At 44.0% G+C, this 27,926-nt stretch overlaps 2 long non-coding RNA genes across 2 annotated transcripts; one reads left to right on the plus strand and one right to left on the minus strand.

The window, feature by feature from the left end:
• The first annotated feature begins 950 nt into the window (after positions 1-950).
• LOC118983567 (uncharacterized) lies at positions 951-10,767 on the plus strand. The gene is made up of 2 exons (XR_005065743.1): positions 951-1,389; positions 10,531-10,767. It is a non-coding gene; the product is annotated as an uncharacterized LOC118983567 (long non-coding RNA).
• On the minus strand, positions 5,229-27,926 carry LOC118983566 (uncharacterized). Its single transcript, XR_005065742.1, has 5 exons — positions 27,692-27,926; positions 15,614-15,675; positions 15,449-15,508; positions 14,916-15,155; positions 5,229-5,753 (listed from the first exon to the last, which is right to left on the minus strand). It is a non-coding gene; the product is annotated as an uncharacterized LOC118983566 (long non-coding RNA).

Raw genomic sequence — 27,926 nt, forward strand, 5'->3', positions numbered from 1 at the left:
GTTCATCACTAAACAATCTGGTTCATGGTGGGCCTCATATGTGTACTCCCCAGCATCTACCACCACGCCTGGCACCTGTGAGAGTGCAAAAAATGATCTGTGAGTGAAGGAATATTTCTACTTAAATAATTGTTTCTTGAAGGTCAGACTTGACCTTATTTTGTCCTTGTCCTCCTTAATATCTCCTCAGTGGTAGATGCCCCTTCCATTTCCTCTCTGGGTAGGCCTTTTTGGTTCCCCCCCCACGAGGATTCTGGAGTTATAAAACTTTGGCCTGCGGAGTTCTTTCCCCGGCCCTCTTCCATCTCTCCTCAGCCTCTCTCCAAACAGGAATCCACATTAAGCTGTCAGTATGTTTTATCGTCAATCAAACCGTTTTGACTTCATTTCAAATATGGAGCTTCTGTGTTATACCATTCCAGTTCTTTAAAAATTAAAGGGCTGCTTCTCCCGAATCAGTGCACACAGGTGTACACACACACATAGCCCAGAAATGGATTTTACGAGGTCATGCCCGTGCTTTGTGGACTGTGCTCCCTCTTCTGTTCCATTTCACTTTTCTGAAATGCTGGTCCCTGACTACTGGGTTGACTTTTTGCTGTTTGATCGTTTAAATGGGTGCTTTGCAAACTTCAGTGCACGAAAAGAATCATATGGAGGCCTTGTTAAAACACACTGCCAGGCCCCACTCCCAATGGTCCTTACTCCGTTCCGCTGGGCCTTGAGATTTTGCCTCCTAACAAGGAGCCCAATGGTGCTGATGCCGCGAGACCTCGGGCCACACTTGAAGAAGGGCTGGTCTAAATGGCACTTTCCTGTACATAGTCGGAGCTGTTGTTTCGATATCTCAGTCAGTCTTTAAGGAATTGGATCCCCGGCTCTTTAAAATTCCTAATATATGAAGCATTTTCATGTGCTTTATTTTGCTTCCTCCTTACATGGTGCAATGATGATATTTTGGCCAAAAACTTTTAGGGTTTGAATTCAGATCTCATTGTTGGAGCTCTTTATGTTGACAAACTTGGTGGCCAGAAACCCACACTGAAACAGATAAGCTAGTTGTGGGCTTCTTGATAAAAATACGCGAGTGATCACTTTGCTATTGTCTGGTTTGAATTTCAGTTGGGGTGAGTCTTCTCCCTTTGGCAGTTAGTCTTTTAGTCTTTTTCCTGCTTCTCTTTCCTCTCTTGACCACCCTTTTAAGGCTGTGCTGGATCAGCCCTTGGATGTGTGGGACAACAAATATGCGCAAGGCAGAAGACCTCTCACACCCACCCTTCAGTCAGATCCAGGCTCTCCTGCAGCCTGTAGCAGCCCTGTCCTCTGCACTGAAGACTTGCATCCCACTTTTCCACTCCAAGATGGTCATGGCTTCGCATTTCATTTGTAGTAAGTGTTATACGCGACCCAGTCTCCTTCCCAAACTATAAGTTTCTATGTATAATTATCTATCTTTAAATTGGCCTTTTTCCTACTATTATATTTCACCTTTTAAAGAAAGAAATGGACCATCTAAACATAAATTTTATCTTAATACAGCCTACAGAAAACACTGGTTAGGATTTTCATAGTAATGAGAAGCTTGTATCTTAAAGTCTAGAACTAAAGTTAGCGTAGAGGAATGCTTAGGAATCACATTGTTGGGTAGTTTTTCAGAGAACCTCAATAGTTTATCTGGTGTATGTAACAGACTTTTATTCTTCTGTCACGAGGTAGCCAAACCCACCCTTCCCTTTCGGCTCATTGATTCTTTAATCAGCCATGCCTGTCTCCCACAGGATGGAGCCAATCATGACAGAACTGTACGCACACACCACAGATGGGGGGGCGGCTCAGGCCAGGGGTAGGGCCGGGCTCTGTCTACCACTGGCTGCAGGATCTAGGGCGAGCCACTTCCCCTGGCCAGACCTGTTTCCTCTGTAAAGTGCAGATGGTCTTTAGACCAGTCCCACAGAACAGACGAGTCTCAAAAGTCCCAGTCTCTCTCTGAAAATACTTTGAAACGAATTAACAGATACACCGATTTTCATCTCAATGTTATTATCCCTAGCAGGTTGTAATCATTTGCATATTACCTCTGGCAGTTTGTGAATTGTGCAGTTTAATATATACTAGGACTCACTGGAATTGATTTTGTCACTTTGTGTAATTTTGATACATTACTCACACTTAAGGATTTAATGTTATAATTATTTAGCAGTGATTTGCTAATAAATATGTACATCCTTAATCTTGGTGATAATATGACATGATGACAAACCAACATATTTCTACCATGGGAAAAATATATGTATATACACATATATGAAATTTAATTGTCATTAAGAGACCAGGGACTAGCTCTTTGAAGTCTGTAATACTTAAAGCTTTTAAAATTTTTCTCTTGATTAAAAAGGGTAGTTAAGGAAACCTATAGAACACTGAAGAGAGAAATTGAGGGAGATACAAATAAATGGAAGCATATACCGTGTTCATGGATTAGAAGAATTAACATCATTAAAATGTCCATACTACCAATGCAATCTCTAGATACAATACAATTCCTATTAAAATACTAAGGGCATAGTTTATAGATCTAGAACAAATACTCCAAAAATGTGTATGAAACCAAAAAAGACTATGCATAGCCTCAGCAATCCTGAGAAAAAAGGACAAAGTTGGAGGGATCACAATATATGATATCAAACTATACTACAAGGCCACGGTAATCAAAACAGTCTGATATTGGCATAAGAACAGACACATAGATCAATGGAAAGCCCAGAATTAAAAACCCAGACATAAACCCAAGTCTCTATAGTAAATTATTATTTGACAAAGGGGGCATGAGCATACAGTGGGGTAAAAGTGGCCTCTTCAATAAATGGTGTTGGGAGAACTGGACTGGTACATGCAAAAAAATGAAACTTACACCATGCAACAGAATAAACTCAAAATGGAAAAAGGTCTTAAATATAAGTCATGATACTATAATAGTCTTAGTGGAAAACATAGGCAGGAAAATTTCAGATATCCCATGTATTTTTGCTGCTATATCTCCTAGGGCAAGGGAAATAAAGGAAAAAACAAACAAATGGGACTCTATGCAATCAAAAAGCTTCTGCAAGGCTAAAGAAACCATCATCAAAACAAAAAGGGAACTCACTGTATGGGAGAACATATTTGCCAATGATACATTGGGCAAGGATTTAATCTCCAAAATTTGTAAAGGAGTCATATGACTCAACACCAGAAAGACGTCAACCCAATTAAAAAATGGGCAAAGGACCTGAATAGACACTCCTCCAAGGAGGCCATACAGATGGCCCATAAACATACGAAAAAATGCTCAACATCTCTAACCATCAGAGAGAGGCAAATTAAAACCACCATGAGATATCATCTCACAGCTGTCAGAAGGGCCATCATAAACAAATCAACAAACAACAAGTGCTGGCGAGAATGTGGAGAAAAGGGGACCCTCGTGCACTGTTGTGGGAATGCAGACTAGTGTAGCCATTGTGAAAAACAGCATGGAATTTCCTCAAAAAATTAAAAATAGAACTTCCCTATAACCCAGCGATTCCACTGCTGGGATTATACCCTAAGAACCCTGAAACATCAATTCAAAAGAATATATGGATCCCTACCTATGTTCATAGCAGCACTATTTACAATAGCCAAGCGTTGGAAACAGCCCAAGTGCCCATCAGTAGATGAGTGGATTAAAAAACCGTGGTACATGCCATACAGCAGAAAGAAAAAAGGAATTTCTCCCTTAGTGACAGCATGGATGAAACTGGAGAAGATTATGTTAAGCCAGTCAACAAAAGACATCCTATATGACCTCACTTATAACTGGAATCTAATGGACAACATAAACTAACGAGAAAAATAGAATCAGAGACATGGAAACACGGAACAGACTGATAACTGCGGGGGCGGGAGGTAATGATGAAAGGAAGGGGAAGGGATTAGTCAAAGAACGAGTATGAATGACCTGCAGACATCGACATGGATGACAATGTGGGATGGGCTGCAGGAGCAAGGGGTGGGCTGGGCGGACGAGAGCAAAAGAGAAAAGAATTGGGACAACTGTAATAAAATAAACAATAAAAAACAAAAAATAAAATTATAGAATCCTTAAAAATAAAGGGTAGTTAAATGACACTTTCACTAAATTACACTTAGGGGACCTGAATAGGATTAAATGTGTAGTGGAAGTGTTTTATGGTAACCGGTGACCAGATCCCTAAGCTATGTCAATTATAGAATCTGGAATCATTTTGTTTTCTGAAAACAGCCTAAGACACTATGCCGGCACCTGCTGATAAAACTAACTTAATTCTTGCTAATCAAAAAGCTATGGAGTATTAATAAGAGCTTAAATATTTATATTATGCTCTATTCTCAATCCACTTTGACTGCAGATAATATTTTTTGGAAGAAAAATCTTTAAAAGCCCTTATTTTAAACTCTTAATATTCACACACGAAACAACCCCACAACCCATGATGCTTTTCCCTAATTATGAAGAAATCTCTCAGATTCCACACGTAGTAGAATAAAGGAATCCTGGATCTTTATTAGGTCACTGTTGAAGAGACACAAAATTTAGTGGAGAGGTGTGTCATAGGGTCAGTACTGAGGGGATTTTCCCAGCGTATAGAACTGAATCTCTTGGAAGAAAAAATTACTCTCTGCTACATGATACTGGGTTGGCCAAAATTTCCTTTTTTTTCCCCATAAGATAGTTTTAGTAGCACTTTGTTGCCTTGAACTTCATTTGAAATAATTTTGATAAATTGTATAATGATAGCTGTCACATCAGCGAGCATTTTTAAAAAATGTATCAAAATTGGTGAATTTTTGTGTAGTCATTTTAGTATTGAAGATGGAAGAAAATATGCAACATTTATGGCATTTGATGCTTTATCATTTCAAGAAAGGTTGGAATGCAAAAAATGATCTGTGCAGTGTATGGAGAAGGTGCGGTGACGGACTGAATGTGTCAAAAGTGGTTTGTGAAGTTTCATGCTGGAGATTTCTTGCTGGACGGTGCTCCATAGTCGGGGAGACCCGTTGGAGCCAACAACGATCAAATCAAGACTTTAATTGAGAACAATCAATGTTATATCTCATGGGAGATAGCCAACATACTCAAAATATCCAAATCAATAAAGTTTTTGGTGAAAATGAAAAATGTGTCTTTTATTTTACAGAACAAACCAAATGGACTTTTTGGCCAGCCCAATGCACGTGGTCACATAGGCACTCCCCTCCCTGCTTCCTGTCACTCATTTAAATCACTGTGGCTACACATGAATGAGGAAAAAGTATCAGACACTTTCCCTGCCCACTTCCTCCCCCAAATCTTAGGAAAAGCCCCAATTAAAGCAAGCCCCTTATGTTAGGCCCAGATTGCAAATGTCTCCCAAGTACAGGAACCCCATTCCTGTTTCAACTTTAACTCTGTAGCGTGTCCTGCTTCCAGAAGCCCGAGACAACCTGCACAAAGGAAACACTTGGGAACTGTTGCGGAATGTGAGGGGCGGCAGTGACAACACATGTCCTGAACTCCCGCCGACTCCCGGGCTGTCATTACCACACTCCGTCTGTGTCGCAAAGGTGCTGTTTTCGTTGCTTCTCAGCCAGGAGGGTTCCATTCCTTAGGGGGCCGATTTCCTTCTCTTCTAGTCGCTGCTGCTCAATACGTGCCCCCAGGTGAGGCCAGGTTGGAACCGGTCAGCTCTGAGCTGCAGGACTGTCCTTCCCTGGCAACAAGAGAGTATTGAGCCCTAAGAGCTACTGTTCGACTTGCTCCACCCTCTGTTTCCCAGAATTTAGCTGAGTGCTGGCTGCATTCCAGGGGTATGGGTCTAAACCCGGTAGTTCCAGAGCACAGCCCTGAACTGGGTCATCCCTAATTCGTGGAAACATCAGGACACCTTGGGACCCACACTGGAGATGTTCTCCTTCCTTAAAGAAAAAGTGAGCATTTGTAACATGCCAGGCCCTGTGCTTAGCTCTGGGGATACAAAATTAAACCAGACAGGGCCCCTGCCTTCAAAAAACCTTCTCACTTGTAGTCAAGGGGCATAGATACAAAGAATGAGATGATTACAGTGCAATGTGGTAAAGGCATGCTGCAGCTAGGTGGGAGAATGGGGGTGGGGTGGAGGACAAAGACACGTTCCCAGAAGTGACACTGAGCTGCGTGCTGAGAAAGTTGGCCTAAGCAGCCACAGGCATTCTGGAAGGCTGAGAGAGTGTGAAGCAAGAGAGAGCTCTGAGCATTTGCAGAGCTGCAAGTAGTACGTTACAGCTGGAATGAAGGGTGGGAGGCGATGAAGTGAGCAGATAGCCTGGAAAAGTGGGTTGAGGCACAGTCCAACTGGCTTGGCGTGCTGGGCTACGAGGCTGGAATCAATCCAGAAGGCAAAAAGTAACCACTTTCACAAACAGGAAGTTGAGAAGGATCACAGGCAGTATTTTGGAAAATGTACTAATGGCGGGGAGGAAAGCACAGTAAAGTAGAAGACTGCAGGGCTGATGGAGGGAAGATTCAAAAGCTGTTAAGGCAGTAGCCTCCACAGGTCTCAGAGACCAATTGGATGTTGCCATTGGCTGAGAAGAAACACTCAGGGGTAATAGGAAAGCTTTCCAGTCCCTGGTAGCACTGGGTAGGAAAGATCAAGTTCAAGAGTGGGGAGATGAATCTAAATGAACACAGCAGAATGAAACCGGCTGTTAGGTGTGGCAGGGCGCAGGGTTAAGTTCTGTTGGCTTTAGGCGTCAGTCCGATGCAGCCCTAAATTTGCATGCAGGTATAAACAGGGCACCCTAGCCAGGTTTCTCAGAGCACTGGATTTCATTTTGCACAGCGCTTCTCAGTGCTGGAACCCGGACTCCCGCTCTGTGTGTGTCCGTCGGTGCTGTTCCTGGGATAGACATCCTGCAAATGGGGAGGCACCCAGGTGGCAGAGTTAGTGTTGTCAGTCACTGGAGGGCAACCAAATGCCCCTAATGGGTGCGGCACATTTCTTTTCCTTCATTGTTAGCATTCCACAAGCAAAGGAAATCTGGGCCTTGTTATCTTCCAACACAGTCCACTGTCTAAACAACATCTTCCTACTATACTGAATTGGCCTGTTGCAAAGGTCACTACCTCAAAAATTGCATCATACATTATTTTAAAAATAATGACTGTGATAGGCAGAAATACACCCACCCAAAGATGGCCACACCCTGAAATCTGTGATTAAGTCACCTTACATGGCAAGACAGACCTGGAATCTGTGATTAAGTCACCTTACATGGCAAGACAGACTTTGCAGATATAAATTAAGCATCTCAAGATAAGGAGGTGGTTCTGGATTATCTGAGTAGGGAAAGAACGAGGAGGAGAGACAGAGGGAGAGCAGTGAGGGAGAGCAGTGCCTGGGAGAGAGAGGCAATGAGCCACCGTTGGCTTTGAAGACAGAAGGAAGCCAGGAGCCAAGGAGTGCCAGTAGCTTCTAGAACCTAGAAAGGCAAGGAAATGGATGCTTCTTGAGAGCCCCTGAGAGGAACACAGCCCTGCTGACATCTTTACTGTAGCCAGGTGAGACTTGTTTCTGACCTCCGACCTCTGGAACTGTGAGGTAATCAGTTTGTATTTTATTTATTTATTTATTTATTTTGAGAGAGAGAGAGAGAGGAAGGGAGGGAGAGAAACATCAGTGTGTGGTTGCCTCTCATGTGGCCTCCACTGGGGGACTTGGCCTGCAATCCAGGCATGTGCCCTTACTGGGAATCGAACCGGCAACTCTTTGGTTCACAGCCCATGCTCAATCCACAGAGCTACACCAGTCAGGGCCAGTTTGTATTGTTTTAAGCACCTAAGTTGATGGCAATTAGTCCCAGCAGCAATAGGGAAACTAATATACTGACTGTTCTTTAGGATTTCAGAAGCCCCCTGGTTACAAGTTGCCTAAAAATCAAAACTAGTAAACATGGCCACAAAACCCTCGTGTGACTGAGCACACATATTATTGCCCTGGCTTCTGGCCCACTCTGAAGCCTGGAGCAGAGGACGCCATGATTTCCTGAAGGTGGACACTACAGGTAGCTGAGGTGACAACATTCTGCTTTTAAAGACCCTAAGTGCCAGCAGGGCCTTCCCATTACCTGCCCCAAAAGAGCGCCGTAGGCTGCCTCCCCAGTGCCACCACTGAGGTTGTTATGAAGTCCCCGGATTGAAAGGAGCAGCCTTTGATTCAGGCTTCCGCGTTCCGAAAGAACTCTGGAGAGTAAGAATCTGTAAGCACACAATCTGTTTGGTGAAATTACGGTTCTGAAAACAGCTGTGTGTTTGTCAGGACCTGCGGAAGGATCTGGGCGAGGGTGTCGTCTGACCAGTCCACCCCCACCCCCCACCGTCCCCCGCCCCCTTCCGCAGAGAGAAGGTGGCTACTGGGCAAGTCCACACTGACATCTAGTGATGCAAAACCGCACTGCCAAAGGCTGGGGAGCGAAGCAGTTCCCATCAATGGGCTCCTCCTTTTCGAGGCACCTCCCCCTCCTTCCTTCCACCCTTCTTGCCCTCTCCTGCTGTTCCCTCCCCCCCGCCCACCAGCAAGAGGGCCCAAGACTCAGCGCAGACCAGGTGACTTCAGCTGCCCCAGCGCTGCCTTGGAGCTCGCTCTTGTTTATGCTTGTGTACACTGGTGCGAAGTTTAACCGTCTAAGCGTCTTGCCTCCTAATGTTTTTAAATGGTGCTTTCTGCACATTTTAAAGCTAAAGATTGTACTTCCAAAAGCCTTTTGATGCTCCTGGTGGCCAGATACTCGAGTGCCGAATGAGTTTAAGAGCATTTCCATTTTCTAGGTTCACGGACAATCACTGTGGCTGTGAAGTCCTGAGCAAGGACCAACCTCCGCCAGGGACCGGCCAGGTGCCAAGGGTCTTGGCCCTTCTGAGCTCTCCCAGCCTCCCATTCTCGCCAACCATGACGCCTGAAGCACAGGGCAAAAGGCAAAGAATGCCCTTCCACCTTTCCCTTTTCTTCCAACGCATGTGGTGAAAATAAGGCAACGGAGATAAGATTTCTGTTTCCTGAATCGGGACAAAATTAGAAGCCAGGCAGGATTTCGAAGGCTGCCGCAGTGCCCAGGTGAAAAATGACGAGGGGTCGCAGAACCGTGTGCGTGCACTTAAGGCCACTAAGCCGTGTACTTAACAATTCTTAAAATGGTAAATGTTATGGTATGTATATTATAAAACAAAAATAACAAGAGGCTGACCGACAGGAGTAACGGTAGGACAGGGAGAGGATTCCAGTCTTGTCAAATGACTGGATGCAGGCACATTTTCGTATCATTCGTTTAGGCAAAATGTGCAGATGAGGATCCAGTGAACAGATACTAACCCCTCCAGAAACAGTCTTAAAACCTTCTTATTGAAACAAGTGGATCGAAACATCGTGAAATACTCAGATTTTCCCACAGAGTGTGGTTTTCTCCATACATTTAGGACATTTTCTTCTTTCGTGACATGTAAATCTCAGGTTTCAAGGAAATCGCACAGATGGATGGGAAAGTAAAAGGTGCTGAACTAAAAGCGTCCGGATTTTGTAAAGAAAGGGGAGTGACACCCCACTGTGAGACTTGCGGTGCTCAGCTTTGGCTGTCAGAGGCACAAGGGGTAAACACATCTCCGAAACTCAGTTGCCTCTGCAAGTTGAGCACAAAAGGAAAAGGTAAGTAGGAAATAGCGTCAGATGATGACATATACAAACAGCAGATTCATAGTTTTTGGTGATGATGAATTGTTATTTTTTTAGAATTCCTAATCTGTTGAAATAGTGATTCATTGAATTCCCAGGGGGAAATTAAAAGAACTCTGTAATTTCTTTAGTAAAACGCAGCATTTCAATGAAGTGTTCAGAGGTACATCCGTATGTGTTTTCCAGTATATCTTTTAACAGATGGCTTACTAATAATAAGTTTGTTCTGTTGCTTCATCTCCCCACCAACCAAGGACTGGGGAAGAAAAGGAACTATATTGTCAAGACCAAAATTAATGAGGAGTATGGCCATAGTGATTAGAATTTCATTTTAATACAGCAGGATTTTGTTTCTACTGAGTTAAAGCTATTTGATAATAGCTCAGGAGTTCCAATAACAAAAGAATTTCTTCTGGTGTGCACAAAGAACGTAAAATGTACATCTTAAAAAAATTTAAGCCCCACCAAGCAGAAAATTTCCCTAGCTCAATGCTCAGGGCCTTTGGAGAGACAAGAGTTTTGGGAGCCAGGCCGTCTTCTCTAGGATTTTAGTCAACTCGGCCACCATGCAGGGGAAACCAATGTCTGTTGTGGTACCCTCAGTTCACAGTCCTGCAGTGAGAGTGACCCACAGCCAGACTCGAATGGCAATGGCTTGATAATTTGAATAACAGAAACTGTCTTGTTTTTCCTATTTAGTGCAATCAAGCTAATGGCTTTTGTATAATTTTCCAAACTGCTTAATGAATATTTTATGATTTAAAATAATTATCTTTCTTAGCAGGCGACACATAAAGAATCCAGACGTCCTCGTGTGAAGAGCAAAGAGCCTCAGGACAAAGTTTGTATCTGTTAGGACTGTAATTCCAGGCATGGATGTGTAGACCCATGCCAATCTGTGTGGAAGCGTTCACAGTAAAACCAGAAAAATGAGGACAAGGCATCATTGCTTTTTGATCTGTGAAAAGCTAAATGTCTGTTAATAGCATGATGGTTCCTCAAAAGATTAAGCACAAAATGACCATGTGGTCCAGCAACCGCACCTTTGGTATGGACCCAAGAGCATCGAAAGCAGAGACTCAGACAGACATGCGCAGACCCATGTTCCCAGCAGCATTATTTACAATGATCAAAAGGTGAAAGTGACCTGTGTCCATGAACAGGGGAGTGGGTGAACAGAATGTAGCCTGTGCATACACTGGAATGTTAACCAGACTTAGAAAGGAAGGCAATTCTGACATACTAAAACATGGGTGAATCTTGAAGACATTATGCTAAGTGAAATAAGCCAGCCACAAAAAAGACAAACACCATCTGGTTCTACTCATGGAGGGACCTAGAGAAGTCAAATTCATAGAGACAGGAAGTAGGGTGGTGGGTGTCGGGGGGTGGGGGCAGAGGGAACTCGTGAGATGTTGTTACTGGAGACAGAGTTTCAGTTGTGCGGGGTGGAAGGAGTACTGGAGATCAGTTGCACAGAAGTGGAGTGTAATGAACAGCACTAAAAACCTTAAAAATGGTTAAGATCATTTTACATTATGCGTATTTACCAGAATCAAACATTTCTTTACAATTTCCTAAAGCTAAATGTATTCCATTGATAAGACTTCCCTTCAGTTCAAGGTTATGTCCTTTCTGCTCTTGTGATAGATTTGGGTAGATTTGTTTTTCTGTTTATGTGGAGTTCTTTAGTTTTGTCATTTCAGACAATGAAAAATTTGCATTTTGCTATTGAACCCTGAGCTCATTTTGAGTTTTTCTTGGCCTCCAAAACCTATAAGAGGGGAACCATGGCTCCAGAGATCAGTGGTCCTGTCCTTTGATTTCCCTGCCTGCAGTGGTAGGATACACCCCCAGCAATCAGAGCAATAAGGCTTATTGTTAGCTGGAATTTTGGCCCTAATGCAGGGAGGGTGCACATCAGACTGGCTGGGAGTTGTATATACTAATCATGGGTGTAAATGTTTCTAAAAGAGACCTCTCCTCGCCTCCCAGGTGGCATTGACCCCTCCCCAAACTTAGCTAAACTGAGAATCCCTGCCTCGTAGTACTAATACAGCCAAAATATTTCAGCGGAGCTAGAAAGGACCCGGCCACCTCCTTTATTGAGTCGTCATGCTGCCTTCTCTACAAGGCTGTGCCTTAGCCGCCTAGCAAGTGGGTGGGACTCCTAGGGGAGGCACATCCTTCTGAAATACCCAACAACCAATACGGCAGGAAGGCTTCCTTTATTTCTAACACCAACCCTTTACCCTGGAACTTGAACACATTTTTCCGGCCTCTTCAGGTCACCTCATTTAGTTATTCTGGGCTATTCTTTCCTCAGGGGAGGAAATCGAAGAAATTAACTCAGTTCTTTCACGGTGGGGCTTGTAATCCATCAGTGGGTCCGTTAAGCATGACCAGCAATTTTTTTTCTAAAGAAAGAGAATTGAGAGACTAGAAAAATCAAAACGTAACACATGTAGAAAAGGTATTGTTTCATGAAGTTTTATATGTACTCTGGGCTGACACATAAAAAAATGTGTCTTTGAATGTGGGCAATCATCAAAGAAGTTAGAAAACCATTGGATTCATTAAATAACCTCTATGATATGCTACAACTTACCACTGTGTGAATCCCACTTTTGTAGTACACGAGAAGTCACCCATACCCTCTCACCATCCCTCTAACAAATCCAAGGAACTCCTACCCATCCTTGAGATTAATGTGGTTTCCTATGAGCAATCTGCCTTGACTCCTTCCTGCAGACCTGGACATCAGGCCCGCCCCTGAATCTCCCCTGGCCCTTGGGATAATGAGTTTCACAGTGCTTACTCTACTATATTGGCAGTGTTTGCCCATCTCCCCAGCAAGGCGTGTTTCAGTGAGGTCGGATGCGCAGAAGGTGAATGAGCGAGGGAGAGAAGGAAGGAACCAATGGCTGTATGTGCTTAAAGCAGCAGTTTTCAGACAGTTGTCACATCAGAATCTCCTGGGGAAGCTTTTAAAAGCGCAAGAACCTGACCATACTCAGACGATTCAGGTAGAATGCTGACAGTGGAAGCTGGCCACCAGGAATCCTTAAAGCTCCCCAGGGGAGTTCAATGTGCAGACAAGGTTGAGACTCACTGGATAGACCTGGTCTCTCACAAAGCAGATTCTGATTCCCTGGGGCTGGAGTGGAGCTCACGATTCTAACATACTTCCAGGTGATACCGAGGCTCTGGGTCCACGGACTAGACTTTGAGGAGCAAAGAAGAGTGCCTGATGGATGCTGGCAACAGAAAATGAGCTGAGAGAGCAACCTCAAACAGACCTACAAAACAGAGAAGGTCATACCAGCCATGCAGTTTCTGGAATTAGCTGACTGGCAGTTTCTTACTAGCTACCTGATGTCGGGCTGGTTACTAGAAGGATTTCCCATGTGATAATGGAGGTACAACAGTAACTTAGCTGCTAGGGTGCCTGTGAGGACAAAGCAGCACACACCACAGAGACCCTGGCACATACGTGTTCATTACTGGTGTTCTGATTATGTATCCCAACCCACTTTACTGGCTTCGTGCCCTCAGTAAATTGCCTAAACTCCCTGAGCTTCAGTTTCCTCAAATGTAAAATGGGAAATCACAAAACCCATCTTATAAGAGTGGCTTTACAGAAAGAAGTGGTGTGTAACATTCTTAGCATGGTATTTGACCCATGTGCTTGTTCAAAAAATAGTTAATCTTCTATTTAGTTTTGTTCGTATTGGGATAATTCACTCTGACCTCCCGTAGGTGCATTCTCTCTATAACCATCTGTCAGATCTCCAAATCTCCTGCCCCCACCCTCCACAGGCCCTAGGCTGCGGGGACAGATGACAGACAGGAGATGGGGAGGATATGTCACTCTCTATGTCAACATGTTACACTTCAACAGCAGGACTCGTTTTTCATCACCCTCCTGAGCTCACATGGGTAGGTCTGGGCAGCAGCCATTACCCTCCCTATTACTTTACAGATGAAGGAGAAATGAACTTGGCTAGGACACATTGGATTTTCTCAAGCAAGTCCCATATGGAGGATAAAAGCTCTTATTTCTAATCAGAGCCAGCGAAAATACTTGTGGTTTCGTGCTTCTCTAAAACCTCTTTTTCAAAATGCTCGGAAGGCCTGCCATGTGCCAGGTGTTGTGCCAGGTTCAAAGCAGAACCTGCAACAGTGATGTGAACAAATTGCCATAGGATCGCAACGGGGGTCTGGGGGTTGGGACAGCAGGATATGATGTTTCACAGAACAGGCGCTATTTTGGCTGGGCGGTGAAAGTTAAGGAGAAGTCGAAAAGTGGGAAATGGGGGGAATGGTGTTCCCCGAGAAGAGAGACGGCTCGGGCAGTGATGATGAGGTGGGAAAGAGCTTGGTGTGACTGGGGAAGGGCAGGCAGCCAGAGTGAAGAAGATGGAGCTAGAAAGTTAGCCCGGGGCCAGATGGTAAACCCGATCAAAGAGTCTGTCTGGATTTCATCGTGTTAGCCGGGGTAGGATGACCACACAATTCATCATCTAAATGGGTGGCATTTAAAAGTAAAAGGACATGCTAACCAGATGGAATAACAGAGCACCCAACGTAAAACTGCAGTCCCGAATTAGCAGGGGCTCCCTTTGGGAGACCTCCAAGGCCTGACACCGATCAGATCTGTGTGTTATAGAGGAAATTCCAGTAGCAGTGCGGATTGGAGAGAAGGGTTGCCTACAGTCAGGGAGATAGCTAGGAATGCAGTGGGGGTGGAGAGGAGAGACATCTGGTGATGCTTTTGTCAGAAATATAATGGATTGACTATAGAGAGATAATATTTCATGGCTCAGCATTTCCAGGCTTGAGGGGGTGTGAAGATTAAAGAAGATAAGAAGAGGAGCAGGTTTGGGGAAACAGTTCGTACAGTCTGAGGCACACCGAGTCGGAGATATTTACTACGTGCTGGTGTCGACGTCAGTTTCCTGCAGGCCTTTGCAGCTCAGGGCATGGAAGTCACAGGCGGAGACCAGGGATGTAAATTTTGTTGTTATGGGAGATACTACTAGAAGGAAGAAGAGGAAGCAGGGAAGTTAGGGAGAGTCAGAGCCGTAGGAGGAAAAACAGGAGGGAGGATAGCCCAGAAGGTGATAGAAGGAGGAGAAGGTTCGGGGTGTTGGAGACCAATTCATTCACTGAGCACTCTCACACAGGAAGAGAATGATGAACACTGACATCCTACTTGACAGGGGAGCACCCATCATCACTGATCTTCGAGGGGCGGTGGAGGTTGAAGGCTGCATGGGAACACTGACCAGGAGGCAACCACAGACCACTCTTTCCAGGAGGCTGATGACGATGGGCAGGAGAGAGAGTTCCAGCAGCTGGATGAGGAGGAATGGTGTCCCTGCTTCGTTTCCCTAATGCCACTTAAGTCTGGTGTAAACATGTGATCAGAAAGTTACAAAAAAGCAGCTGAGTTTCACTTTCAGTCACGAGAGCTGAACTTGAACTGCTTTTCCTCATCCAGATGGGTGGAGGCTTTAAGCACGTAGGTTGAGAGTGTGTTTTCCAGCCACCAATCTCGATGCCTTGGCTTGTATTCAGAGACAACTTGGTGGCGGTCCCGTCAGAGCATTTTAGTGTCTAATGCTTTTGCACATTAGCGTTGTAGGGCACTGTCACTTAGCTATTATAAACAGTGAAAAGATCAATTAAAGGAATTTTACCTGATGAATATTCATGATTCTGTGTAAGACCAAAGATGGCTGAATCAGTGCCCTCAAAGCCTGGAGAATCTTCAGGTATCCACCTGATACCTGAAGATGGTGTCAGGCTTCCTGGAATTCTCCAGGCCTTGACAACCTTGGTCTAAAGATATGCAGGTCACCGACCTGGTCCTTGTGGTAGGTCATCTCCAGCAACAGAGACTTATGGGCTCCACTCTAATATAAAGCTAGAGAGAAAACCAGGTAATATAAAGTTCAGAGAAAGGGGGTTCCCTTGAAGAATAAAGAGAGAGAGCAACACCTTGAGAAGTTGCAATTACCAAGGGCCGCAATTCTTGCCTTTACCTCTGATGCATGAAGGGATAAACAGAAATAATTGGCTGGGATTCAGAAGTGTTCCTACAGATAGAACGCATGAGTTATATTGGTAACAGCTCTCCTCCTTAATCTCCTACCATAATTCTCATTTAAAATCTCTCAGTCACCTTGTACCTTTGTTATAGCTCTACCACTGCTTTATCATACTGGCTGTGCGCAGAATAACTTTTGTTTCTCAAATTTCAAACACCAACATTGTCACTGTCCATCAGTCTCAGGTGAGTCTGCTCCAGTCATGGGGTATTCAGGCCCCTGGTCAATCTCCTTCTCCCCCAAGTAGTATCCTCATCCTCTTGGAAGATTTCAAAACCCATCCAGGCACTGTCTGTCTTAGTCTGCTCCTGCTGCTGAAACAAAACACCATCAGCTGGGCAGCTTTGAGACAATAAATTGATTCCTCACAGTTCTGAAGCTGGGAAGTCCAAGATCAAGGCATCGGTAGATTCGGTCCCTGGTAAAGTTCTGCTTTCTAGAAGGCCAATTTTCACTGCAGCCGCACCTGTTGGGTGGGGTTTGCGAAATCTCTGGAGCCTCTTTAAGAGGGCACTAATCCCATTCATAAGAATACCACCTTCACGATCTAATCACTTCCCAGTACAAAGGGATTAGGATTTCAACATACAAATTTGGAGCAGAGATGTGGACATTCAAACCTCCCATCAGCCTGGCCTTGATATCTGTTTGACCTGCTCCCCTCCCCACAGCAATGACATTCACTTCCACTTCACCCCAACTGGCCATCCATTCCTGTGACCTTACCCTGGATGTTGTCACCACTTGAAAGCATGCCACCCCCATAACTTCAGCACTATTCTTTCAAAACACTCACTGCTTTTTTTTTTTTAGAAAATTAATTAATTAATTAATTGTTTTTAGAGAGAGGGGGAAGGGAGGGAGAAAGAAGGAGAGAACCATCAATAAGTTGCATCTCTCATACTCTCAGTGGGGGAACTGGCCTGCACCCCGGGCATGTGCCCTGGTGGAGAAATCAAGTTGGAAACCTTTTTGCTTTGCCAGACAACACCCAACCCACTGAGCCATGTTGGTCAGGACATGAACACTCACTCTTTGTCCCAATTAAGAACGAACTTACTGGAGTAATGTCAGTGAGAATGGTGGAGTAAGAATCTCCAAAAATTCTCTCTTCCATACAGCAGTGATAAAATTGACAAAAAAAAAAGGTCAGAATCAGCTTTTCCAGAACTCTGGAAATTAATCAAAGACTTGTGACAATCCAATGAGTGTTTATTCAGGTAAAACCAGTGAATCGCATTAAGAACCGTGAGCTCAATTCGACCTGCACCCATCACCCACTGGCCTCAGTTCTGCGGTACTCTTGCAAATCACCAGCCCACAGTCACAGAGCAAACATGCGGCTGGCAGCCACTGAAGGGGGCACAGTAGGGCTGGAGCACCTTCAAAGCCTCATCTTGGAGTACCATCTGGTAGTTCCCCAAGATTCCAATTGCAAGGCAGTCTTTATTTGACTTGATCTGAAGCTTACCCAGTGTGAAAAGCCTTTTCCCTGGGGACTTTGGTTGAGAACACACAGAGGCAATTGTTTAGGCAGTGGATAACAGTTGGCGAACAATGGGCTAACCAAAAAGCTTAGAAGGAAGAGCCGGGGAATGAGATGCCCAGAGTCCTGAGAAACTAGAAGGCATGGGCATGCATAGAGCTGTGCAAGTGCCCAGGGCTGTGAGAATACTCAGGAAGAACCAGAGAAGGCCCTAAACTCTCATTTCTATGCACCCTAACTTCGAAGCTGTGTGCAAACAGGAAGGGAAGGATAAGGCGGAGTTGCCGATTGTCTGGCTGCACGTTGAAGGCTTGTCCTAACATGCACACAGAGCCCCTCTGCGGAGCTGGGAGAACTACTGGTTTCCAGCATTTAAGAAAATCTCAATTTTTGTGGTACTGTGGTACTACAAAGATTAACCAGGTGCCACGTACTGATGGATGTCTAATCATTACTTGACCACGGGGCAGACTTAGTGTCAGAAATAAACAAAAACTGTCGGAAACGAAGGGAGAAAGAGACAGTTCAACAATAACACTTGGCAACTTCAATCTGACACTTTCAATAATGAGCAGAACGACTAAACAGAGGGTCAACAAGGAAACACTATAAACCAACTAGACGTACTAGACATCTACCAAACACTCCACTGGACACAATGCACATTTTCCTCCAGGGCACAGGGAACACACCACAGCACGGACAATATGCTAGGCTATGAGCAAGTGTAAAACAATTTTAACATAAAACATTTTAAAATATTGAAGTTTCAAAGTGTTTTCTTGGACTGCTATGGAATGAAATTGAAATTGATGAACAGAATAAAATTTAGAGAATTCTCAGATAAGATGGAAGTTAAACAACATGTTCCCAAATAAACTATAAGCCAAAGAAAATCACAAAAGAAATTAGAAAATATTTTGAGAGGAATGAAAATAAAAACACAGCATAGTATAGCTTAGGAGATACAGTGAAAGCAATGATTAGAGAGAAATTTATAGCTGTGAGCACCTACATGAAAAAAGAAAAAGATATCAAATCAGTAACACAACCTCTAGAAAAGGAAGAGCACACTAAACTCAAAGCACATACGAGGAAGGAAACAATACAGGTTAAAGTAAAAAATAAATAAAATAGAGGAAAGAAAAATAAAAGCAAAAATCAATGAAAACAAAAGTTGATTCTTTGTAAACATAAAACTATTATTTCTTCTGTTTTACAATTGGCAAAACTGAGGCTGAGAGAGATTAAATCACTAGCTCAAGGTCACACTGCCAGTAAGGGGTGGGTTAGGATTTGAACTCAGATGTGGCTCTTGAACTTCTAAGTTATAACGACAATGTCACAAGCAGAATTGTCAAACACCTCACAGGAAACAGGTTAAATGGCCAAAAGCTGTCTTCCCTTCACCCTACTGCTGTTTCCTCCAGATTTCCCCACACAAATACCCAATGGCATTTTTGTACAATTAGTATTAGCAATCAAAGCACTCACTACTCTTTTTAAAATTAAAAGAATACCATTATTTCTCTAAATCATAATGATTTTTAAGGCTCTACACTCTCAACCCGTGTGATGATTGATTTTTATGTATTAGCTTGACTGGGCTCAGGGACGCCCAGACAGCTGGTAAAACATCATTTCTAGGTGTGTCTGTGAGGGGGTCTTGGGGAGAGACCAGCATGTGAACCAGTGCGCTGAGTGAAGAAGATGGCCCCTCCCGTGCAGGTGGGCAAGGGTGGGGCGGGGATTCGTCCCATCCATTCCACATGGGCCTGAGTAGGACGAAAAGGTGGAGGAAGGGAGGATTCCTCTCTGCTTGAGCTGGGGCATCGTTTTCTCCTGCCCTTGGATGTCACCGCCTAGCTCTTCAGCCTTCAGACTCAGACTGAATTCTGCCACCAGATTTTCTGGTCCTCAGATGGCAGACTGTGGCACCTCTTGCTGTGTATATATCTATATATGTATGTAGATAAGAACATATGTTTATATATCCTATTAATTCTACTCATCTGGAGAACCCCGACTGAAACCACCCAGCACCACAGTACACCAACCCCCAGAAAGCCCAAAGCACAAAACTTTCAGGTCCACTGCAAAGGAAGTGCTTTGGTGTTAGAAAATTCGTTGGTGTTTTCCAGTGACAACACACCTCCTAGAAAGGAGAGGGTCCCTGAAGACAAGATGATTTCACATTGAAGAAAGCTTGATTTTATTTTTTTTTAAAAAGGCCAAAGCCAGGCAGAGGAACAATAAGGACGCGCAAGGTGAGTGCCAGTCTGTACCATTTCCCATCCATTCAGCTGGACGCACCATGGACATTAGCATCATCGACTGGTGCAGACGTTTCTAGAAAGTTCACTTACAATGGAAAGTGCTGCTGGTCTCACAGTCACAACTCATATTAATCTGCCATGTGTCCTGTGTGAAGCCCAGGGACAGATGTTGTAAATCCAACCACACTCACCATCCACTTCAGGGATCTGAGGGTGACAGCTGGTTCCAGGGCACAGGAGAACCTGGTGCATTGGGCAGAGGACAAGTGACTACCCAGGGAAAGCTGACGTGTGCTGATTTCCCTGTTCACAGCTTTCAGAGACATATGCTGAGTGGCATTCACTGTTCATTAGCCAGACACCTCTGAGAGAGTTTGCCTCGATTGCTGTGAATCTCTTATTCAAGCAGCATGTGGGTAGCCATGTATATTTATGAGGACAAAAAAAAGCTGGTGTGCTTCTGAAAAAGACAGGTCAGCAAAGGCCGAAGAATTTAAAATGTGGCTCCATGTCAACTGGAGTAGGGCTAACAAGTATAACACACACAATGCATACGGGCACGATCTCACTTACACCCCAAGTTGAGCCCTTGGCCGACATCGTCCATCAATCACAGCGGGTGATCATGCTGAGACTGACCTCTGACTCTGTTTCAGCTCAGGGCTCCTGAGAGCCATGACTGGTCCATTAGCCTTGACTCTCAAGAAAATTCACCATCCCTGGTCTAGCTTCCCCTGTGGGTTGGGGACAGCATCTCATGTCTTTTTAGCTGCACATGCCCTGCTCTTCCTCCTGCCACCTTGCCCCAGGTTCTAGCTCTCCTTGCTCAAGGCATCTTTATTGTCCTTCACTCTCTATGACCTTCCATGGTAACAGCTTGCCCAAGGGACACAGACACAGTTAGGGATGACGTTCAGTGTATTTGACAACTGGCTCAGCCCAGGTGGGGGTCAAGGAGAATGGCTCCCAGCCACGAACACCATGGAGACAGCCCTGCTCACAGTGCGAGTTACCTTGGGGAGGCGTGGCCGCTAGCCGGGGTGTCAGCACTTTCCTGCAGCATGTGCAAGATGGGCTGGCTTGCACCCTCGATGAAAAACAGAACCCTCTGGAAGGTCCAAAGGACTTTCAAGGTAGGCTGACTGCTCAGCCCGGATGTGGGGTTGAGCAGAATATTTTTATTACATTTAGCTCTGGAATGCACTCAGGGCCATAGCGTGACTTGGGCACTTGGTCTCACTTGGTCCCTTGAGACCCCTTCAGGTTCACTCACACACTCCACCAACAGGAAGAGGTCCTGGTGTCCTGGATTATACAATAGAGGCCCGGGCAAGGCAAGATTGTCTCTGTTGACAGTGAGTCCCTGGGCCCCTACAGTTCTTTCATGGTGTCTTCTTAGGTCTCAGGATTACAGTGCTAGTCCCCAGATAGCCCTCTGGTGACATCAAAAGTATACCCCCGACTAACATATGTGTCTTGTGGTTTTATTTTGGGAATAGGCTAGTGAGGTTAAGAGATTATGGACTTTGGGCTCAGACTCAGGTCAAATTCAGACTTACTGGTTAACAGCTCAGCGGCTTGATCAAGAGACTTGTCTTCTCTGAGCTTCATATTTCTCTTATTTTAAATGGGCATAATATTGCCAACCTCCTTAGTAGCTAAGTAAGAAGATTTCAATGCAACCGTGGATATAAGAGCACCAACACATTGCTGGTACAAAGCAAAATAATGCTCAGTAAATGTTAGTGTCCTTTCACTTAAGAAGCTGGGTAAAGTTCCAAAGCTTGGCAGTACCTCTCCTAGCCAAGGTAAGTTAATCATTGACTGGCAAAATCAGGTCACAGAAGTTCTAGGAAACAAAAACAGGTGTCCTTCAGCTCAGCATATACAAGTGGACTTTGGAAACTCATGGACGAGTGCATTTTTATGTATGTTTAACACCCCAAATAGGAAGGACACTATCTCAGTGGAAAGAACAGCTGGCAATGTGCACACTCATACACTCACACACTCACACGCAGACAGACATGCACCACATTTACCCTTATTTTTCTCGTTGGCTATATAGATCAGACCTGATTGGACTTGGCTCTTTGGGGAACCACTGTCCAGAATTAACACCCTGTTTGTCCTCTCAGGCCACAGAAGTCCATACATCAATGCCTCGCTCTAGAAACCTTTGGTGGGACCCAGCCACGGAGGTGCCCCAAGTCCCTGGCCAGCCTGCATCTGTGTGCTGGCCTGAGGCTGGACCTCTGCATCGAACTGGCATGGCCACAGCCACTGGTGCCAAGAGCCTGTGCCGAATTCCCCCAGACGGAAGTAGAGACATTCTTTTCATTTCACATCTGAAAACTCTAAGACAGCAAGAGGTTGCATGATCTTCCTCATTCACATTGATTTAGTGGTGAAAATACGATTAGAACCCATGTTTTAAAGCTGGAACCAATGTTCCGAGATGTGAGGGCAATCCCCCAGCCACCTGGCCAGTCTGCAGGCAAGACGAACAGACCAAGCAGGGCAGTTCTAAGTTCCCTGCACCACTCTGGACAGTGACTCGTTAATGGCATTAATGTCCATTCTGGTTTCTGAGAAGATGTGTACCCTGTAAGCCAATTATGGAAAGAAAAGTTCACATGCGAGTGATTTTTTTTTAAGGTATAAACACAGATATCTATTTAGATATTTAGATATTATCTATTTAGATATTCTATTTAGAAAATACAACAAAATTTTAAAAGCTGATAAAATTACAAATGTCACAAAATCTAAAAAATACTATATGTCTACTAATGAAATGCCTGCCATACTTTTTTTTAACCTGTGAGGGAGGGGGTTGGGCACCGACAGGAATCCCTGCCTTGTTCCCAGTCTTAAGGGAAACGTTTTCAGCTTTTGGCCATCGAGTATGACGCTGGCTGTGGGTTTGACCTATATGGCTTTATTAGGTTGAAGTATGATTTTTCTATTCCCACTTTGTTGATAGTTTTTGTCATGAATAGGTGCTGGATTTTATCAAGTGCTTTGCTTCTATTGATAAGATGTGAATTGTATCTTTCATTTTTTTATGTGATGTATCATGATTATTGATTTGCAGATAATGTACCAACCTTGCGTCACCTCAATAAATCCCACTTGATAATGGTGTGTGATCTTTCTAATGAATTGCTGGATCTGGTTTGTTAATATTTTGTTAAGGATTTTAGCATCTATGTTCATCAAGGATATTGGCCTATAATTTTATTTCTTTGTGTGTCTTTATCTGGTTTTGGAATTAGGATAATGCTGGCCTCATGAAATGAGTTTGGGAAGCTTGTCGTCTCTTGAATTTTTTGGAATCGTTTGAGAGGATTGGTGTTAGTTCTTCTTTGAACGAATCCATCCAGTTCAGGGTTTTTGTTTGTGGGGAGTTTTTTGATGACTGCTTCAATTTCACTAGCTGTAATCTGTCTATTCGGATTCTATTTTCTTACAATCCTTTATATTTCTTTGCTGTCAGTTGTTACTTCTTCTCTTTAATTTCTGATTTTATTTATTTAGGCCCTTTCTCTTTTTTTTTCTTGATGAATCTGGTTAAAGGTTTGTTGATCCTCTTTATCTTTTCAAAGAATCAGCTCTTAATTTCATTGATCTTTTTATATTGTTTTTTAGATTCTATTTTATTTCTGCTCTGATCCTTATTATTTTTTTCTTCTACGCACTTTTTGCTTGTTGTTCTTTTTCTAGTTTTTTTTAAAGTGTAAAGTTAGAATCTTTATTTGAGATTTTTTCATGTTTTTTGAGATAGGCTTGTAATGCTATGAATTTCCCTCTTAGGATTGCTTTTGCTATGTCCCATAGATTTAGGGTTTTTTTCTGATTTTCATTTGTTTCAGGGTATATTTTGATTTCTTCCTGATCTCATTGTTAACTCATTCATTGTTTAGTAATATGTTATTCTGCCTCCACGTCTTTGTGTGTTTCTTTAGTTTTTCCTTGTGATTGATTTTTAGTTTTATACCACTATGGTCAGAAAAAATGTTTGGTATGATTTTAGTCTTCTTAAATTTATTAAAACTTGTTTTGTGCCATAAGATGTGGTCTACCCTAAAAAATGTTCTATGTGCACTTGAAAAGAAAGTATATTCTGCTGCTATTGGGTGAAATGCTTTGAAGATATCAGTTAAGTCCTTTTCATGTCACTGCCCTACCAGTCTCAGTGTAGCTTTTGAAAATCCTTGATTATAAGACTTTTCTTCATCTAGTCTTCAGTTGGTTATTCAGGTGGATTGCTTTATATTTTAGTTGTGATTCCACTTGGGTCTTGGGAGGAGGTGAGTACAGCTTCCATCTACTCCATTGCCATCATGGATCCTTGAAGAGTTGCATTTATGAGGAGGGTTCCAGTGTGCACTGAGGAGTGAAATGGGAAAAGGAAGTAAATCTGTAGAAAAACTGAGGCCTAGACAGGCAAAGTGACTTGACTAGCAAAAACTGGATTCTTGTTCTCATTCTGCCAAAGTTTCAATGTGAGATGGAATCAATATTCAACTTTCTATCTCAGCCTAACATCCCTGCCACCATGCTTTCATATGCTTTTCTTTTTAACTCTCACCCATTTTTTTTCATCGCTTTCAGAGAGAGAGGAAGAGAGAGAAACGTTGATGCAAGAGAGAAGCATTAGTTGGTATTGCCTCCCATTCATTACTGGACTGGGGATCACATGTGCCCAGCCTGGGGACCAAACCCACAACCTTGGCATGTGCCCTGACCAGCAATTGAACCTGCAACCTTTCATTACTGGATGACACTCCAACCAAGTGAGCCACACCAGCCAGGGTCCATCATGCTTCTGATGTTTGGGGCTGCGGTCACCAACATGTTTGCACAAATGTAAAGTGAAATGCTTTAGATGTATGTAAAGAAAGGCTTCATAGTGAGTCAAAGCCTCACTGTTGACCTTTAGTTGTAGGCCAAGCTGGTGTATTTGGGAATAACGATGTTGCCTCCTGCCAGTGTTTGTCCTTCCAAAACCAGGTGAGCACTGTAGGTAAAGTGAGATTCATGTTTTACCTGCCCAAAAAGGTCTTTCCCCCATCAGCAAGTGCCAGGGTCTGAAACTCCCACCACTTGTTGGGTCTTTGGTCTGAGACAGCGCTCTCATTCATTTGTTCATCCGTGCATTTACTCAACAGTTACGAACTGAGCCCTGGTGTGGCCCAAGCACTGGGCATACAGTGGCCCAGTGTCACCATGGATTGTATCACCTACTGGAGAAGGTGGACGTTAAGTAAGTATGGTTTTGTTATACTTGGTGGTAAACTCTAAAAACGGAAAGAGCAGAGTAAGAGTTCAGTTGGAGAAGGGGCTTGAAGCTGACTGAAGGTGGGAAGGAGTTAGTGGAGGGCTGAGTGGAGGGGGTTCTTCCGGGCTGTGGCAGCAGCACTGGTGTAGTCCATTGGAGCAGATGAGAGAGCATGGAGAGTCCCAGAAATTGCTCTGAGGCTAAAGCAGAGCATGTGAGAGGGAATGAGGTAGGAAACACAGGAGACTTTACCAGGGTATGGTATCTCCAAAAAGTAAGTAACCTTACAGTTAAAGGCTTTTGCCTTGACTGTAACAAATGCAGCCACCAGATAGCTTACATGAATGACGAAGGATGGTCAGACTTGACAAAGACGAAAGAAGGTATGGTGGGAAGGGATACTTGGGTAGGAGCTCCATCCCAGACTATGGACCAAGGCATTGGGTAGGGACGGGAATAGCAAGGGGTGGGAAAAACAATGGGATATCAGACCTCACCCAGTGCATGACTGAGTCACTGCCTGGACCATGGGTCTTACTCAGCCTGCTGAATCAACCACGAATCTCCACCAGGCCTGGGTATGAAGCTGAAATACATCTTGGAGCTGGGTGATGGTCTAGCTCAAGTTGCTCATTTTACAGGTTATGATTCTACAGCCTAATTCAGTTGAGGTAAAAGCCCACAGCTGGTGGTGAACTCCAAGGCCAGTTTCCTGACTCTCACGTACCACGTGCATCCACCTGCCTCGTGGTTGGTCATGAACTCCTCCACACAATCAGGATCAGCTCTCAAGGAAACTGAGTCATATACAGTCAGTTGTAGGTGCCCCCAAATCCCTTTTGAAATAAATTAATTTTCTGCCTCAAATTTTTCTTAGTTTCAAGTTTATGCAGACAACTATAGTCTTTTACTCACACAAACTTGTGATTCATCAACATTCTTCCAAAAAATTGCTCTTTTGCCAGTTAAAAACAGTATTTTGGATAGAGAGTATTTGAGGAAATGAAATACATGCAAATGAATCATAATATCCATCAAAGAAATTCAGTACAATCTGAAATAGGTTTCTTAAGTAATACACTAAATGTATTGGGATGTACAGTATGTTCCTTTAAGGAGTGGAAAAAATCTCAGATAGGTGAGGGGCAAATAATAGGATATTTTACTTCCAGGAAAGACTATGTTGAAGAAAAATCTAAAATCAGAATTTTTAAAGTCAACAAAGGAGGTGATAGAAAACAATTAGATAGTAGGAATTAGTAAAATTTGGGCTCCAAATGTCTTTCTTAGAAGTATAAAGAATAGCAGAAGTGGAAGGCATGAAAGGCATTTCCCCAAGAATATGTAAATATACAGTATGCATGTGTACATATAAGAGAGCTCCTGACACATGAGCATAGTGCTGTTTCCATGGCAACAGAGGGAACTGTTGCCTTGCCAGGAAGCAATCTTCTTAGATTCAGATGCACTTACAAAGATCCAGGTCCTGGAAGCTCTGAGGGACACATTTTGAAACCAAAAGGAAAGTTGTTCTGACATTCTCTGAGATGACCCGCATGAGCCGAGGCTATCACCCTGCCTCCCCAGCCTTCCCCGTGTGCTGCCCCTGTCTGTACCTCCAAGCTGAGTTTCGGGTGCACTTTGAACCCGTGACATTCTGTTTCCAGCCCAGCGACAACCTCGGTCATGGCTACCATCTTCTGTATCCCTTGGGGTTCCTCCAATCTGGCTGTAGGACGGAATGGATCTTATCATCGTTGCTCCTGAAAACAAACTCAGAAGCTCTTTTCCTATTAAAGTTCTGCCATGAATCTGTGTGTGTGTGTGTGTGTGTGTGTGTGTGTGTGTGTGTGTGTGTTTAGTAAGAGGGGAAGGGATACAAAGAATCACCAGAGTGTCAAAAATGTGAGAAATTTAATTGTATCCAAGGTTCTTACAGTTCTTATTGTGGTCCTTGGTCTGGAGTGTCTGATTTCCTTTTGAGCTGGTTAAAAATAAGGCATCTTTAGTTTTCTTTCAGCCGGCCATGTTTATTTTTGGACACAGAGTTCACAAACTTTTCCCTTTCTTCTGCTCTCACCCTGGAGTGTAGACAAAGTTCCGTGTAGGAATTAACGTCCCTTTCCCTCCAGTGAGCAAGCTGATGCCCAAGGCCCTGCCCGGCCAGGGGTGATCTTCTCTGAGCTTTTCCTCAAAGATGTAGAATGTGATTTTTAGCAGAAGCTCCTTACTGAACTCTTGTTATTTCTAATGGACCCTCACAAATGATAATAGTATTATTTACTGGTTTCATTTTCGTGTCTTTTAGTGGCTAGAACTTCCATAAACCCTGATCCCCATGAGTAAGAATGCTGGGAGGGTTTAAACATGCTTTAAAGAAAATAAACAGAGACATTTACACATAGCAGTTTCCTGGAGGGAAGCTTGCACTTTGTTCTCCTGACCCGCAGTTCCATATCGGCTGCATGATCTGCCACCGGCGAGCAGGCATGTACCGATCTCCCCGGCTAGCTCATCACGCTCAGCACTGAACCAGCATCCGAGCACATGTTTGAGAGCAAGCTCCATTGAGAGTAACATTTCCTCAATACAGACCATGGAGCATGTGGCTGAACAGAAAGCAAGCTTGTCCCTCAACTGCGTGCACTTCAATAATGAACGATGTCGGGCTGAATTCAAAGCCTGTAAACCGGGTGCAAAGGTGAATCAGACTGCAGACTGCTGGCACACCGGAGTCGATCAGTAAACATCAACGCTGCTCATCCCCCTCCCAGTCCCACACTCACCTGTCATAAAGGATCCAGTGACCATCCAGTCCGCCTTAACAGCAAACCACTTCCTTTGCCGCCCTCAGAGAGGATGAACACAGCACACCAAGGATGACTGCCTTCCTCACCAGGTACTCAGCCTCCTCTCATGAGCTAGCGCTGTGAACCCAGCCGTCCAGGCCACCGTTTTACTCCAACTCAGCTTCTTGGTCAGGGGTGTCCAACCTTTTGGAGTCTCTGGGCCACACTGGAA

This window comes from Sturnira hondurensis, unplaced genomic scaffold, assembly GCF_014824575.4.
Source record: "Sturnira hondurensis isolate 20B ecotype Veracruz unplaced genomic scaffold, ASM1482457v3 Scaffold0002840, whole genome shotgun sequence".
Taxonomy (NCBI): Eukaryota; Metazoa; Chordata; class Mammalia; order Chiroptera; family Phyllostomidae; genus Sturnira; species Sturnira hondurensis.